A 17785-nucleotide genomic window follows, 5' to 3' on the forward strand; every position below is an offset into this window, starting at 1 on the left:
CTCCTTCTATTCCAGTTCCAAATTCATTAGCATGCAGTTCTACACAAGATGTGTGTTGTATTTTCATTTTTCTTTTCTTTCCTTTTTTTTTCTTTTCTACGAAAACTTCTCTGGTGAGTGCTAATTATTTCCTGGAACAGAGGTTTCTCCTTCAGTCCAAGCTTTTTCCAGAATTCATGCGCATCTCTGGGTCACCCAGCATGCATTCCTAGGTTTTCTTTCACTTTACTCAAATATCAGCTGTTAACCTTCTTCAGCCTGGTTCTGCTTCTCTTCCGCTGATTTTTCGGTCCGTGAGCATCTCAGCATATTCTGAAGGGACTTCTGGATTGATCTGGGTTTTGGGCTTTTCTTTCTTTCTTCTCAGCTTACGCTTTGGCAGTTAATTAACTGCAATTCAGTCTTGTGTCCCCATGCAAATGGTCTGGCTGCCCTCTGGTATTAGTTTCTCACTGCAAGCGTTGGGAGCAGCAATCCAATCTCAATTGCCTTTCCATGCGCACATCTCCTGTGGAGGCTGCTGGGTAGCTGATACCTGCCAGAGATACAGCCACGGGATGTGAGGATGGCCGAGGGCTTTACTCCCTCGGAGTGTCGTGCACGGCTCTGGGCTGGAAACAGGGCTGGAAAGAAGCCCCAGCATCTGGGCTGCTCAGCCTCTCCTGTCTGGTTTTAATTAACCTGTGCCAGAGCTGCCAGGCAGCCTGCAGCACCCCTCCAGGATAAAACCTGGCTCAAAGAAAAATAACATGCTTACTTGGTAATGCTTGAACAGGTAAGCTGTTGATGTACCACCCTTCCCCCCCCCCCCCCCCTTTTTTTTTTCCTCGTTTTGTCCAATTTCTTTTACAGAAGCACCATCTAACTGCAAGTGATGGGGATTTTTTGTCACGAGCTATTCTTTCCCCGGCTGTCTGTGGCTTTTTAATTTAGAGCTCAGCCCCATTTGATACTAGCTCTGAAAGCCCTTCTAGGAAACACTTATCGTTTATTTGCTTTGAGTATATCAAAATTATGATCTCTACTATTTTGTGTAAGTCTATGGCCAAATAGGGATCAAAAGATTGAGCCTGTTGCCTTGTCATAAATAGACTCTTTTTAATGATTTTTTGGACTTCATTGCTTTTTTTTTCCCCCACAGGAATGTGAAGTATGACTTTTGCTTTTGAACTTTATTAGTCAAAGCTTTTCGTTATTAGACTAATTCACTTAGAATTTCATAAGACAGCAAAATAGCATACAATAATTTATTCAGTTATCGGGTTTAAATCTCCTAGGGAATTAAAGAGCAAAGTCCTCAGCAGAAAGGTGAATCTGTTTATTTTTGCATGATGATAGTAATAGCAGTCAATCTCTTTTCCATGCTTGAGCTGTTTTGATTAGCAGCTTTCAGATGTGGATTATCTGCGCTTGACAATGATGGCTTCTGTCCTTTGCCAAGTTTTTGCACAGGTTCATTGGGCACGACTTCTCTAATCCAAAGCAAATGGAAATTTTCAAATGCAGAATAATATGTCAGAGATCAAATCCCTGAGAATAAAATGTAATTTTAGGAAAGAGGAAATGCCTGTTGTGACAAAAAAAATCCCAGTAAAATGACATGTTCTGAATAAAATTGTCAATATGTGAAATAACAGTGTGCACTCAAGTTTAGTAACAGCAACTAGTTTATATTCTGTGCTTGATGACAAACATATTTTATAATATTTTCCTTGTTTCACTGCAGTGAGAGTATATTTGACTAGACTGCACATGTTGTTTATCACATTTATTTACCATTTCTGGCAGCCAAAGATACCAATGACATTAAACTGGCATGGGTAAATCAACAAGAAATATATCACCTTCCAAACATATTTACACTTTATCTAGCATAAAATGAAATCCTCTGAAGTTCAGAGTAATTCACATTATTTGCCCCAGAGCTTTAATGCAATTTCTGGTAAATCTCCAGGTGTGAAATTATGGACTACTGGGTTTACTTAATTTTGTGATTTGTTATGCAGATAACATAAAACTGTATTTCTAGGTTTGCAGCTATCCTGTGGACTGTGTGGCATACAGGTTCTGTTTGAACAGAGAAAGTTTGCATAAAGTGTTCAAAACAATTGAAAATATTAGTATATATTAGTGTATTATTAAATTTATGATTCCAGGATATTCCAGTCAAGAAAAAAAATCAAGAAATAGGCATACATTAATAAAAATAGTCAATTTTATATATTGACTATTGATGAGTGTTGAAAAGTCAAAGTGATTAAGAAGGAACATTGACAGATTGCTTGTTTCTCTGCTTTGTAAGTTTATTTTGTAACTTTTCTTAAACAGTCAGATATGGAGAAAAGGTCAGTGAATACAACATATATATTTTTAAATGGGATATATTTTTTTTTAAGTAGGAAAAAAGGAGTTATGTAAAGATATGTGAATGTAGCAGTCTCAGAACATTGTGTATACTGTGAAGGTGACACCAGCTTGAGGCACTTCAATTTGACATTGCATATGATAAATTTACTAAGGAAGTGTTTTGGTAGTTTTCTTAGATTCTGTGATTAAGACGATTAAATTTACATTATTTTTTTTTTCCTTCTCCTCTATATTGGGGCCTAAAAGCCGTTTACCTGTCCAACATTTACTTATGGGGAAAAAAAAAAAGCTTTCCAATGAGGAAGCTGAATCATTGTAGGTGATGGTCTCCTAACTGGTCAGGGAAGCCAGAATCAATCTGCTGACAGAAGCCAGTAGCTTGCTTTTTGTGTTAATTCCTCTCTTCCAGACAGTTGTTCCTTACCTGTGGTTCTTCCAGGGCAATGCAGTGCCTTTGGCAAAACACCTAGCATAGGCCTAGGCTTAGAAGAGTTGTCTGTCCTTCAGTAAAAACTGCTATAAAATAGGAATTGATCGGTTTCTCCCCCCACCTCTTTTTTTTAATTAAAATTTTATCATTAGACAAGTAACAGAAATGTTAGAAATCAGAAGCATCTGAGAAGGAGGGAGCAGGAGTAGACCAGCAGGATGGGGCCAAGGTGTTCTTTGGGGAGGGAAAGGAAAAGGAGGAGGAGAATGGGTGCTGCTTGGAGAGGCATCGCTGGAACAAAGACTCACTTGGCAGCTTCCTTTTAAAGGAAGTTTCCTAAATTTCCCTTTCAAGGGGTGAATGAAGTGGGCTCGTACAGTTCACAGTCAGAAAAACGACTCTCTTCCAGCATCTCCTCTGCACTGGAAGGTGGGGTATATTTCCACAGGGAGGTGGTTTGATACTCCATGTGTGATTATTCAGATTTTTGAGGTGCATGTCTGCACAGATTTTGAAAAAAGATGAGTGTTCTGGCCACCGCCAAGGAAGAGTGGAAATGAGGCAAAGGAACACTGTGGCTTGGTGCGACTTTGCTACACGTGGCAGCATCTCTTTTATATGTTGTGTCTGCGAGAGGTGTGTGTGCACAGAGCTCCAGTATTCGTCTCCTCTTCTCACTTCTCTCCTCGTGCAGGGGGATATTGGAGCCAGAGAATTGCCTGCCCTGCCTCCTGGGAGCCCCTTCACCCAAAAGCACAGAGGACGGGGGCATGGCTTCAACTTTGTGAACAAAATCTCACCCCCATTCTAGCTGTGGCCCATAGTGCTACAGAACGGGACATGGCCTTTTAAACTTTTTGCTTTCACTGAATTGTAATTTTCTTATGGAAACTGGAAAATTTCTGACACTCTTGTCCCTGCTGCAAGCTCGGTTTGCTAAGGTTGTGCAAACAAGTAGGAAATGTGCTATTTGCTGCAAGAGACTTACTCTTGAATTTAACACAGTATACAGTGACATGAGTTCATCTCTTAACGTGCTCTGCAGCGCTAAAAACTACTTCAGATGCCTGAAGCTAGCACTGGAGGAAGTTCTGCTGACAAAAACACATTGCTATTCTCATTTTCGATCTAATACTCCCTCTGTGACAGAAGGTTGCTTTTCAAAGCTGTGAATCCTCCTGGGCTGGAGGATATAAAAATAATATTTTTACTGGTCTGAGGTCTCCAAAACATGCCAATAAATCAATCAGGAATAATAATTGGATTTTTGTTCTAATATATTTGATCAATGAAGTGGAAAAGTTCACTAAGTTTCTGTTTAGAATAAATCATCCTCTCAAAAGCCTGACCTTTGCAATGAGAAGATATTTTATATGAGAACTTTCTGAGTAGGTACAGTCCAAGTGTTCTCAATCAATGGCAGTAATTTTCTAATTTAATAGACCATCTGTGTCAACGTCACATTTATAACCATCATCTGAAGATGTTTCTTCCTCTTGTAAGCAGAAAAGGAAGTTAACTTCATAATATTTACATGATTTAACCTTTTACTTTTTGTTTTAGTAACCCTGGACTTTTTATGGGGGAAAAATTAGGAAGCTTTATTTTTGACTTCTGAGTAAGGAGTACAGGACTAGAGTTGATAGTATTCAAAAATTTTGTGCCAAATAATACAATCTGTCTTGAGGTTTTTATTTATATAGCGGTTTCTTAGTTTTAATAAGTCGGATAAGGCTTCCTAGAGCAGAGTAGCTCCATCTGCAACGTGTCTTGAATTACCACAGCCCAGGGGGCCTGTGTATCCTAAACAGCTTGCTAACAAGCACCTAATGATGCTGGATTGCCAACTTTTCTGGTTTTGTTTCCCTGATTATAGGTTTGCAGCATAGTAATCATAGCTTCTCATTGAAATTCTAGGATCTCTGAATAGCAGCAGGAAAAATTCTAGCACTGCCTAGTACAGATCACTGGTGGCTTCCTAATGCCAATATTACATGGTTTTATAGCTGTACTGTATTTGTCTTTAGAAAGAAAAACTTACTGCCTACCTTTAATGAAAGCTTGCATTGCTTTTCCAAATTCAATTAAAAAAAGAAAAGAAAAGAAAAAAAATGAATGTGTTAAACAGTTCATCTTAATGTTTTCTGCTGTTAATTATTGCAAAAGCTATGGTTTGTCATAAATGTCTGGAATGTTGAGTCATATTCTGTGATTTTGATGATAGAGTCCAACAAAGCATGCTGCTACGTGCCCCATGGACATTCCTTATACCACAAAGCTAATACCAAAACATGGAATGATGCCCCAGCTGAAATACTGTGGCTGTCACCAAGCACACTGGCTTGGGTCAGCAGGGCAAAGTATCTTCCAGCTTGGAGCAAGCCCCCAAATAGCTTCAGTCTGTGTTTGCTCTCAAGAAATCTCTTTGGGCTTTTTGTGGTAAGAATATACAAGTAAACATAAAAACACGTAAGGATGTTCAACATATAGGCAGGTGATGTATAAACCATCTCTACTCCATGGCAGAGAAAAAACATTTTTTGGAAGACTCCAAAAATGTGTAGGAGAAGGTCATGGCCGTTCATTGACTGAAAAGTAGAAACTTCAACCATTTTTTTTTCCTTCTGTTCACTAGGCAGCCAAATGCCACAGTCAGCCCAAGGTGTCTTGGTAATGCAGATGGACAGATCATAGAATCATTAAAGTTGGAAAAGACCTCCAAGGTCATCTGGTCCAACTGTCCCTCTACCACCAATAAAACTAAATAAAGGATAAACACTAAATAATAAATACAGAATACATAAATATAGAACAAATAAATATAGAACAAATAAAGAATAAAAAACTAAATACTGAACAAACGTTCACATAGCTGGAAGATGTGAAAGTTCCAGTAGTTCCTAACATCCTGGAAGAAGAGACAGGGTAACATAAGTGGGGCGTGATCAATCCTTGCAGACAGGATCCGGCCTAGACAGAGAGGAATTGCCTTTCTGCAAGGCTGAGAGCCTGCTGCCTCGGTAATTGGGTCCTAAAAGACTTCAGTTAATATGAGGTGCCAGATTGCTTAAATCTGGGGAACTGAGAGTCCTAGTTAATTTATATCCCCTCTTTGTTAATTTTATCAGTCTAATTCTGAGCACTGTGGGATCAAAGTACGTAATTTTGATAGAAGTAGAGGAAAAAAAAAAAGCAGTAAGATCAACATTCAACACCCCTATTCACAGTATTTAATAGCAGATGATAGATGCTATATGCATGTGTGAGAGCTGGTGTCAAGGACGCGTGGATTTAAACTGCAGAACGACAAGGCTTCATTCAAGCACGTGTGGTTGGTTCCGTTTTTTCCTCTGTACAGAAGCAGTTGGCAGCAAACAACAGCGAGGACTGGCGAGTGTCTCCTCTCAAATTAGCACAGAAAGAGAGCAGCTTCCCGCACCCACCTCTCAAGTTTGCATGGAGAATTTAAATAGTTTGGAAGTGTTGTTGGGAAAGCATATAAAGGAAGATATTGCTATTTCTAGCGTGAAAAACTGCTTTCAGAAACAGCTTTCCATCATAAAATGTGTTAAAGGTCAGCACTGGGTGGATACTGGTTAGGGTGGGGATTGCATTGATGAATGTCTGGTGAAGGACCCTAAAAAAGCTGCAGCTGGAGAGGAGGGAGATTGCTGGTGGCTCAAGAAGGGTTTGTGCAACCTGCTCTCTCTGCAGCTTTCAGAATAGCTGGAGGGGCCCTGGCTTTGGCAGATTGTGGGTCAGCTTCTGGGGAGCTGGAGATGTGTGACTCAGGTTTGTAGTTGCGTGCAGTGTGAGTAGGCACTGTGGAAAGCAAATTTTGATGTCTGTCTTTTGCTGAGGAGATGGTGAGTTTCTTGTGGATTGGGGGGAAAAGGCTGCGTGGCTGAGCGAGTGGGGCTGGTTGAGCTGACTTGTTGGCTTATGGGCAGTTCTAGGCACTAGTAGAGATCTAGTATGGTCACTATCTTGGTGTATAGCTTAAAAAAAAAGAAACACACCTGCTATGTTAATATGCATTGAAAAAGGGGTTGCATTAACTAAGTATATTTATGATAGGCACTTAGTGAGCTGTTGCATTTCTCATTTAGCTGATTCTAATAGTTAAGCAATTAATTTGAAAGAGTCAGAAGGTAAGAGGGAGCCCACATGTGTCTTTACAGTGCTTACTTCTGCAAGATGAAATGTGATGGTGGTAATTAAAGCATCTATTCTGCTTTGCTGGAAGGTTGTGTTCAAGGAGAGGCTATCAAACTGCTTGTGTTATTGAATAAGGTAGGCTGAAATCGTTGTGCTCTGCCGCTGTGTTGAGGAATGTGACTTCTGTGGTGGAGTCTGAGATCTCGAACTCCTGCTTCTTTTCATGCCTTAAAATAATGTTGGTAATGAAGTGTGGAATACTTCTTTACTGTGCCTTAACGCGTAAGGTGCATTATTCTCTCTATTGGAGAGCTACATAGCTGTGATCTCAACCTCCTGAGCACGTGCTGATATGGAGTAAATGACTCCTTGTTTGTGGAGGAGTGTACCACAGATGCTCCTTGTTCAGGGAACCTCTATTGGACCTGCTGTAACTATGGATAATAGTCTGGATAATCGGAGCAAAGACTGAAATCTGGGCTGCGGAGAAGTAGAAATGAGAATGGCAAGGGTATCACAGGAAGAGCTGAAGTGGCTGAGAAGCTTGTGATGAGCCAAGAGATCTACTGTAAAGTCTTTTTAGAGGAAGGATGTATTTTTTAGATTTCAATTCAGACTTCACAAACTGCTTCTGTACAAGAAAAGTGTGAGTTAACAGAAATCCCAGCCTTATTTTCGAAGTTGGCTTTGTCAGCTTGTAAAGTCGTAATACGTGTTTCTGTGAGCAACTTCCATTTCTGGGAGATGGGAGGTAGGCAAAAGTCTGGGTTAAAGACTGCAGTTCTCCTCTAGGAAGCCATGGGTGCCTGCTGCATCCTTCCTTATTTGTAGCAACCAGCTCTGGGATGAGCTGGTGCTGTTAGTCTGGTCTTTGCCTGCTTGTTCATCGCTTCAGACGTTTCTGTCTGAAATAAGTGAGATGTTTCTGTAAATGACAGCTTTACGGTCAACAGTAGCATGGACTGGTCTACAGGTGTGCTGGCTCAACAGTAGAACTGGGCTATGAAAACCTTGAAAGCTAAACATTGTGCTTATTCAGTATGTTTTCACTTTCAAGCAACTCAAATATGTGAAATTAGGCACTACCTCTATTGTTTTTTCTTGCTTGTTTTAAAGTAGGGAATTATATGTTGAAGTGTTCACTGACTTTCTTTATTTTTATTTTTTTTAGTACCTTGTGATCTGTCTTGCGGTAGGCCTCTGTCCCCATTGGGAACATCTTGCCTCAATAGAATTTTGAATGAAAACACTAGGAAAATAGGTATCTTTTGAAAACTATAGTTTTATTTAAGGCGGGCAAACTTATTCACATGTCCTAGATGCGTGTTATTGGGTAGCTGTAAAATCAAAAACTCAATACAAATCTGTCTCTAGAGTGCTGCATGTGGCCCTTTTTCCCGATATAAGCCCAGAACATCATCGTGTAGTAGTACTTAGTAATAAAGTTAAGTTTTAAAATTCAGTTAAAAGAATCACAGCTCATGCTGTTTATTTTTTAACTTTGTCTACTTTACACACCCTGTTCTATGGTACACGGAAGATGCTTGTTTTTTCTTTTTATATTTTATACTATTTTTGTGGAGTTTCAAAGGCCTACAAAAAGCAGAATTCATTGCTACTCTTAAGCTTTGCTCAGCTCTCGGACAAAGAGGTGTACTGGGGCATTATGACTGAATACGGAAGTTCTAGAAAAAAGAAGATGGAAGGCTTTTTTTGGGGGGGTGATGGTGGTGGGCAGTATGTGTTTGTGGGCATCTTTATTTAAAAAACACCTTAACTGGAAGGCAGCACCTGTTTATTGTCCTTTCAGTGCACTCCCACTTGCTATAGATCATAAAATTCCAGGGCGTACAGACAGCTCTTGCCAAGCCTTTAACCTTGCCAGGTTGTTATAACAACTGCAGCTTGCTAGCACATTGTAATTGCAGAGCTTTCTTTAAAATTATAAAGACAAGAGCTCTTTTGCTACAGCAAACAAGCAGAAGTATGTATTTTAATGAACTTTATTTCAATGACGTGGTAAGCTGAAGTCCAATTAACTCAAATGCCACATTTGACTTCTAAAGAAGGATGCTTTCCATGATGCTGTGAGGGACAGGTCAGCTGTCTGTGCGCCTCCTGTTTTGGGCATCAAGGATCCCAGAATGCCTTCAGGATTGTAGGGTCCTGCCTTAGGGCCCCGGAGGCACCCTACAAGGTCCTGGTGAGGCACAGTGCTGTGTGACCAAAGGGTAGTGGGCTGTCTGTCTGGATTTGGAATCAGGAAACAGAGCCCATTTGTTTTGGTTACTACAGGTAGTTTACATTCCGCAGCATTAATAGTTAACCTTGGAATTATAATGAATTAGGGGAATGCCAGCAGCACCCAAAAAAAGCAAACTGAATGCAAGGACACGTGAGGGAAGGAACAGAAAACACCTTTATGGTATTAGTTTACCTTCATCATGAATAGTGCGTTGTATTGGTCCCATCATTGCAAAAAGGTCATAATAAAGTATCTGTCAATGGCATGCCTCCTATAAAATAAGAGACTAGACAGCACCTGTCAGAAATGTTATAGTTCTGGGAAATGACAAGAGAAGAGACATCACGGTGTCTCCTTAGAAATCTTAAAAATTCCCGTTAAAAATCTATTTCCTTATTTTGAGTCTGTAATCCATCATTTCAACTCCACTCTGCTATGTAAGTAAATCTTACCCAAGACACTACCTAAAAGGAACTGGCAGGATATGGTACCAATAAATTCAATGACCCGTTATGTAATTAGTTAAGACTTCTTTTGCATTGAAGTTGTTGTCTTTTATCAAATATTAAGCTCTTAACTATAATGCTAGAAAAAAAAAGTTGCTTATTAGATATTCCACTTGTTGCATTAAATTCAAACTTTAATATTAAATAATATGGAACCAATGCTTGTACCCAGTGCTTTCGTTATACCAACTCCTCACTTTAGATTACCTTCCTGTATGTAAAAATGATCTGTGTATCTTTAACAAATACGTATCAAAACTCTATCACCTATTTTATTGCTAGATGTGTGGTTTACCATCAATATCATCTCCTGCTATGAAAGAGGATATGCAAATACATGCAAGATATGCAAATAGAGAGGATCTGAAAAATGTTGGAAGAGCTGTGATAGCACTATAGTAGGCTACAGCATCTCATCCAGCTGTCACTGCAGGGAGCCAGCACATCTTCATTCCTGAGATCTTGTTGGCAGCCACCTCATGGACTGTGGTGTCAGAACCTGGCAATCACCTGAATCTACACACACTTGCTTCTAGCTGTAATAATTCTGAGAAAGAGCTGGAAACTCCTACATGAACCTGGCCATTGTTTGATGAACTAGGGACTGAACTCCAAAGAATTGGCCATCATGAAAACTCTGGGGGAGAATCGCAGAACCTAAAAGCCTCTCAGTCTGTAGACTGTAAAGATGCGTTAAGCCCTGTTCTGCTCCATGTACGCTGCAGTGAAGGTGGGAACACTGTTTCTTCTATGAAAATAAAGCTATGAAATGGGTGAAATGAGAAACTGGTTGCCAGCCACTGCAGAATGCTGCTTCCCATCTCTGCAGAGTGTGTAGAGCTTGCTGCTTTAGTGGTTGTTGCAGGGAGGCTGCCATCCCACTTCTCTGGGGGTAGGTGTTTTTTTTTTTCCCCTCTGAAGCTCTGCCCTCTTACTTTTGCCTTTAATGTAGTTCTTTTGGACTTAGATTGCCATGTATTTCAGGGTAAATCCAGCTGCAAAGCCTTCCTGGTAATGTGATGTTGGGAAAACCTATTTTCAGCATTGTACCTACATATCTAATAGCAAATACTGTGAAACAGTGAATTGCAATCGGTGATTTTTTTTTTGGCAATGGTAATATGAAAGGAACAAATAACAAAAAATGGATGAAGCAGTAATAATCCTGGTTACCTCCAAAATGAGAATCTATTTTTTTATCTGCAGTTTAGCTCTTTTCATGTCTGGCAGTAAATGGTCACTGCTGTAATCATATCCCTTGCTGTATATCAGTTAAGAAACCTGAACCAGCAGGAAGAGTGATTGGAGCTCTGGAGAGACCTGACTGCAGAATGCAATTGCACTCGCACTTCTCCCTTCTGCAGTTAAAGTTACTGCACTCGTGCTGTTATGTCCCAAGTTACTATTTGGACTTTAGTCTTCTGAAATTTCAAAACCTCCCTTCTTTGGCATGACTCAGACACTTGTAGTACTCAGGAGTAGTTAGAAGTGGTTGAGTGGAACTTATTTCAGACATTTAAAGAAGCGTGTATTCTCTGAAACCCATCAGAGTAATGCTTTCAATGATTTTTATTTTTATTTTTTTTAAATATACAACCACTAGAAGATGGGATAAATCAACCTCTGGAGATTTGGTGTTCCCTTTCAGAAAGTGCACTACTGCACTAGATTATACTGAATCATAAGGCAGATCTACAACCCAAGAGTTCTCTATTGTGTAAGCTGTTGATTAAAACATAAAGACAGATGCTCCCTTTTGGAAGGGTGTCCTTCTGCTACACCCAGGCTGCAAACTAGAAAGCAGTCAAGTTTTGTTCTGCTTCACTGGTCATGTATCTCTAACAATACTTTTTTTCCTTTGATTTTAAGGAATTACTGGAGGTTTAATGAGGGGGATTTCTCCTTGTATAATTCAGTCTGATGGGTGCTCCTGCTACTTATAAAATTACCTACTAATGCTGGTACAATTTAATGGGCTATGCTTACATTTCCTGTCTGAAGCTGACATGAAACGTCCCATAAAAGAGGGGCTGAAACAGTTGTAAGCTGAGTTGATCAGAAGCTTCAAATGCTGTCTGTAAACCATTGTGAGCAATGGAAACCTGTACAGGCTGACAGCAAAGAGCGTAGAGGGCTATAACAAAGTGTTTTTGATGCAGCTGTGATGTATTTATGTGAGTCTACAGAAGATGGTGTTCAGTTACAGAAGTTGCTTGCAGGAATTATTATTTTTTTTTTTAAAGAGGGAAAGGGAACTTTTTTCCCCCCGATTCAGTTCATACAATTATTGACAAAAGATGCTGGCAGTGGAAGTCTTTGACAACAGAGAAAGAAATAATGGAAATAAATTCTGTAAGTCTTTATTTTGATAGTGAAGCTTTGTTGCAGCAAGATGCTGCTTTCCAACTCATTTGGTAGATTTCTGTCTTGAACGGGCACATGAAACACACAGTCTGCTCTGGTTGAAACACATAAGCTGTCTTTTAAAAGATGCTGAAGTGAAGGACAAGCAGAACCAGTTCTTCCTCCACAAGTGCTTCCAATAGTCCAGGGCTTTGCCGTACTTCTCCTTCGTGCTTGAAAAAGTTTTCTTGGAGACTCCTTGGACTTTGCAAAGCTCAAAATCCAGTTTTGTGTCTCCTTTGTTATAAGGCTGCATGCATGTCCTCCTGGCAGAAGCAAATGCTACTTTGAAATCCCACTGAATGTAATCTCTCTTAGCAAGAGTAAGAAGGAACAGGAAATTCCTGTTGCTACCACAAATTTGTCATCCTGTGTGTGGGAACAGCTGTCTGCTGACTGGCATCCCCTCTTGGGACAGTTGAGAGCCCTGCCTCTGTAGGGATCCTGGCTGGGATTGTTTTTCTATTATTTATTTATTTATTTATTTATTTTGCTTCATCAAACTATTTCTTTTACGTTCTTCCAAGCTGAAGAGGGCACTTACTGCATTTGTGAAAGGAACCTGGAAGTAACTCTTGGATTGAGCCAGACTTGCACAGGACGAGGGGAAAGGACTGTGAAAATGAGCTACAGTACAACACAAAAGCCCCTAAGATGTTTGTGGTGACAGCAGAGGACTGCTCTACATAAACATTTACTTCCTTACAAACACAAACAAAAAAACCAAAAAACACAAAAAAATTGTGTCCTGCCTGAGCAAGATTATTTGTTAGGTTCTTCAGTTGACGGTGTAGAAAAATCTGGGCTGAGAAGTGCTGGAAGCAGTTTCAAGTAGAAGACAATAGTGCCTGAGACCATTATATCTCAAGGACAAGTACGGAATACTTCCTGTTGTTTGTAAGGACCGCTCACGATGATGGGCAGGAGCTGCAAGAGGACCAGCCTTTGTGATTTCCTGTACCTCATGACTGATGCGCGTTGATCCTGCTGCAGCTGTTGAGTGAACCGGAGCAGAGCTTACCCCGCCTGTTACTTGAGGGTGCCATCCCCTGTGAGCTGTGATGGGCTCAGTGATGGCGTGTCTGCGTGCTGGAGCGAAAGCTGTTGCTGCATTAGCTAGCTCTGTACCTCGGCGTGGGAGGACGCACTCCAGCACGGGGGTGATTGCTGTGCCAGGGATGCTGGCCTGGGAGAGGAAGGGGGCATCTGCTCGCCGTGGCGCAGCTTTGAGGCAAGGCGCTAGAAGGGGAGCACAGCGGAGCCGTGGTTCAGCTGCTGTTTGCAGGCAGCACTGTTGCCTGGTAACCTTTCCGGGAACACTTTCTGCACCTGGATTGTGGAAGTTACTCAAAATTTTCATGCCAAAGCTGTAGCTGTGATGCACTCTCTGACTAGATGATTCCCCTCCCCATGCCCTCGTACTTACCTCCTCTTTAAGGACTATAAATCCTCAGCCCTTTTAGTGATCATTGCTCAAAATCGCTGTCAGCTAAAAAGCATAGTAGTGACTTCTTCAGAAGATTAAAAACCTTTTCTTATTAAATAATAGCCCTCAGCTCTCAGACTAGTTTAATTAAAGATTTTATTCTAAGCCTATTTGTGCTAAAAGCTCTTTCCCAGCTGCTATTTAGCTTGGAACTGAAGAGCTCGTCTTTTCTGTTCTGGTTTTACAAGGGAAAATTCCAACCTCTCTCCCCAGAAGCCTGACAGAGTTCCTGAGCGAAGTCACCTTGGTTGGGATTTAAAAGTTCGGGCAATGGCATTGCCACAAGAAGTGGCAGCACTGTCACTCCTTGTCAGGACCCTAGCAAATGAATTTCAGCTGTTTATATCTGATGGAATGGGCATATGTGCTTGCTTGGTGGCTTCCTTTGGAGCGCTTTCAGTTGTGCAGGGATTTCAGAAAATCCAAAGGACTTTTCAAATCAGCAGGTTAGAAAGCATAGACCTGGAGGTTCTCAATGAAATACTTTTTTTCTTGTAACTTTACGTTTCTCAAAATCTGAAGGTCCCTTGCATAAATATTCTTTCATTTCCATGATCTTCCCATGAAACCCAGGACTTGCTCCGGCTTGTCCAGTAGTTATAGGTCACTGATGACACCACTGTGGTCCTGACTCATACAAACTAGAGTCAGAGGTCTGGAGGGAGCAGAACTGGGTGACAATGACAAAGGATGTGCTTATTCCTGGGAGAGGCAAACTGCTCAACTTTAATTGGAAAAGCACCTACGGCTTATAATGGAATGATATTCACAATTTTGTTCCTGCAAGAAATAAGGAATCTTTAAGTCTATTCTCCAATTCAGAAATCTTTTGAAATGTTGGAATTGCTCTCAGAACAGAAGATGAGTTTTGCCTAGAATGTAACGATATTTGTTTGTATGCTTCATTTCTGTTTGAAATAACTTTGAGCTCTGTGTGTGCGTACATGTGTATATATTACTATTATATACAATATTGCCTTAAATGATAATTTTCCAATACTTCTTTCTAGGCAATACCTTGCCTAAGCTGTCTTTGTGCTTGTCATAGGACATCAGCTTTGTAAAAACTTATGAGGCAGTAAAATGTGTCTTTGTACTGTTTGTGCTTTGTATAGGTAAGCTGGTTATACGGTTTGTGGGAGAATTATTGGAGCAAAAGAATAGTTCAATCTGATATATAATTATTGAGAAACATTAAGGGGGGGGGACACAAGATAGCCTCAATCTTGAAAATTTTCCCTTTTTTTAATATTGGCTTTAAAAAAAATCTAATACAAAAAAAAAAAGAGACCCAGTTTCTTCTATTAACACACTTCCTTGGTAACTGTTTCTAAGCTGTATTGTTAATGATTTTAAAAAAAATCAAAACCCCTTCTACCACTTGAAATTACTTAAGTTTTTTCTTCCTCCTGTTTCAAAGCTTGCACAGACAGTCTGAATCAGTCTGGTTAATATATATTTTTCTGTTGCAACTCCAGCAGCTGAAGTGTCATTCTGGAGTCGGTGGCCTAAATGTGCAGGGACTTCCTGAGCAGGATTAAACCTGCAGGCAGCGCGTGTTAGTTAACTCAAGCTCTTGAGGTCATCTGCTCCCCTGTGCCAGTGTCAGGAGCTTGCGTACAGCAGCAAGAGAACAGGTACTTGCATAAATTCCCCAGCAGTTTGGTGTTGCGTGCACCATGAGTTTGTAAGAGCTTCTTGCTTGCTTAAGCTTCAGTTGTTTCCTGATGGAAATCTGCAGCTGTGTGGCTGTTTGCAAAGAATTCATTGACTGCATGCTGCCGGTGACAACAATCCTTGAGACAGAGGAAGTGGTCCCATCTATTTGGAATGAGTTTTGTTGACTTTATGGTACTGAATCTAGAAGGATGAAAATTGGCTTGCAGCGTTCCTGTTTCAGTTTAATTGAAGAGGTCACTAAAACAGTCTCTGGTTCTGGTGACTTTGGGTTTAAGTACATCTCTTTTCCTATTTTACAAGTGCATGGAAAACATTTTGAGTATAGTGCTCAAATTTATCTTTCTTAACACAGAGACGTGCACACGAGTGAGTTTTTTGATATTCTGAAGGGTAAAGTGTGTAGAACAAAGAGAAAACTGTATTTGAGTAAATGAATTTGCATCAAAGCTGTCATGTCTCTGCTCTTAAAACAAATCTCATTTTAAGATCTATGCTGCTTTCAGAAAAAAATCCTTTATCTTCTAGCAATGCATGTTTGCAGTCAACTCATAATTATTCCCGAATTAGAGAGACTTATAAAACAGACTAAAGGGCTTTTGAAAAATGGGGTGAGAATATGTCTCCAAATTCAGGTAAAACTTGATTGTTTTTGTTGTTGATGGCACAAATTCGTAACATAACTGCATAGTAGCAGAGACCCCTAACAGTACCGTGGCACTGCAGAAATTGTGATCTCCAAAATTGGCTGTAACTTTAATTTCTGACCAAGGATTTCTAATGGACAGTGTGGCTCTGGGTGAATCACTGTGCTCTAAGTCTCACACCTTGGAAAGTGCAAAGTTCCCCTACAAATTTAATCTTTTTAGAGAAATTCAGTTTAAAAACATGTGAAGTCTGAGCTATAAATAAAAAGCTTCCGCAGCAGCATTTGGTTAAAGGTGAACGAGGCAGGCAAGCCTCTGTCCCTACACGTTCAAGGTCTCCTGAGAGCTTTGTCTGGGTGGTGTAACTTTCCTCACAGATGGAGGGGAAGCTGCTGGTGTCAGAGCTGTGTCCCTGGCCTCAGCCTAAAGGGAGACAGGAACAGGACTCGAGATGAGCTTTGCCAGATGCAGAGGGGTCCAACTCTGCTCTGCAAAAAACTCATTGCTAATCCAAAATGCAGCTCCCAGGCACCCACAATCAAAATGCACATATATAAAACCTGTGGCATGAGACAGTACCCAATCTGCAGCCCAAATGTCATGCTACGTTGTCAGATTGATATGGCGAAGTGAATTATTTAAAGTGAGATATTCTAGTATTGCTTATCAAGTCAAATGTGGAATTTCTTAATTTATTGACTGCCCATCTTCCAGGGGCTGATTTTCAGCAGAGAACTTTTTATATATTTTTTTGTAATTATATTTCTCTTCTGTGTAACTGTGAAGATTAATTTTTAATCTTCCATACAATCAGTGACACTTCCTCACTTGCCTTTGTGCAGTGAGGATTGGAGAAGACCCCTCTTAGTCCCTTCATCGTATCTGTTTCCTATGATAAGAGCATATGAGATGGCCAATTTCAGTCTATGAAAATCCATGGGTCTTTGAAGTTGTAGTAAACAAAATATTCTCGGACATCTGTGGTGATTTCAGGACACAGGGAGATGGAGGGGGGGAATCTTTAAATCACTTTAAGTCTTACTGAAAACTTCCTGGTCCTTCAAACTGAGGCTTAAACCAGTATCAACTTTTGATTGTGGTATGTAACTTGTTTTCTTTGGTATGAAAAAAATAAAACCAAGAAGGCAAAGCATGGAGAAACAAATATGATATTAAATATATTAATACATACTACAGAAATAGCTTTCCTTCTTCAAGATTACCTTTGCTGAGAAATAAATGCAAAACGCTCGAGAAATGAGTCATTCAATTTGCACATACTAAATTAGTTGGTTAAATTTAGGAAAATATATTTAAGGTTTACTAAGGGAATTTTAGCTACAAATTCTTTTGCTAAAGAATTTTCAATGAAATTACTGGTAGCTAATTTTGTAAAATATTTCTATATGTGACTACCATATGCGTCTCTTCAGAGAAGGGGAGATGACTGCCTGATTGTGCAGGACCTTTGCTCTTTCACTATTTTTTGAATGGATCGAGGCATATAGTGAATTTAATAATTAAAAAAAGATCATCTCTACAGTCTAACCCTAGCATGTGTCCATTATGCTGCAAAATTTCTGCTCATTGGGATTTTAGTGAGGTGCCTTGCTGTGATTTTCTTCCCAGACAAAAGTGGACGCTTGCACAGAAATCAAACAGAACTGCTGCTGTATAATTGTTTCTCTTTTGTACTAATCATCAGTGTTTAAAGAGGTCCTGCAAATAAATGCATGCAGTTTGCCGTCCATTACCACAGCAGGTCAAGGTTAGATTGCTCTTCTTGTTCTGATACTGAAGAACTTGATAGAGAGGTAAAGATCAGAGGGCATTGATGCTGCTATCGTTTTCTTTTTTTTCTTTTTT

General features: G+C 40.1%; 1 protein-coding gene across 7 annotated transcripts in view; it reads left to right on the top strand.

Moving 5' to 3' along the window:
* Window positions 1–17785, top strand: part of HTR2C (5-hydroxytryptamine receptor 2C) — a 310851-nt gene that overhangs the window by 20327 nt on the left and 272739 nt on the right. For 2 of the 7 annotated variants that reach the window (XR_014572134.1, XR_014572135.1), the window contains exons 1-2: window positions 5978–6589; window positions 9989–10598. The exons of 1 other annotated variant lie outside the window; for it this stretch is intronic. The gene's annotated coding sequence lies outside the window, so the exon portion shown is untranslated. Of the gene's footprint in view, window positions 1–5962; window positions 6590–6978; window positions 7091–9988; window positions 10599–17785 lie in introns of those variants that run through there. 4 more of the 7 variants (XR_014572132.1, XR_014572130.1, XR_014572133.1 and 1 more) reach the window with 4 other exon arrangements.

This window comes from Anser anser, assembly GCF_964211835.1.
Source record: "Anser anser genome assembly, chromosome: 13".
NCBI lineage: Eukaryota > Metazoa > Chordata > Aves > Anseriformes > Anatidae > Anser > Anser anser.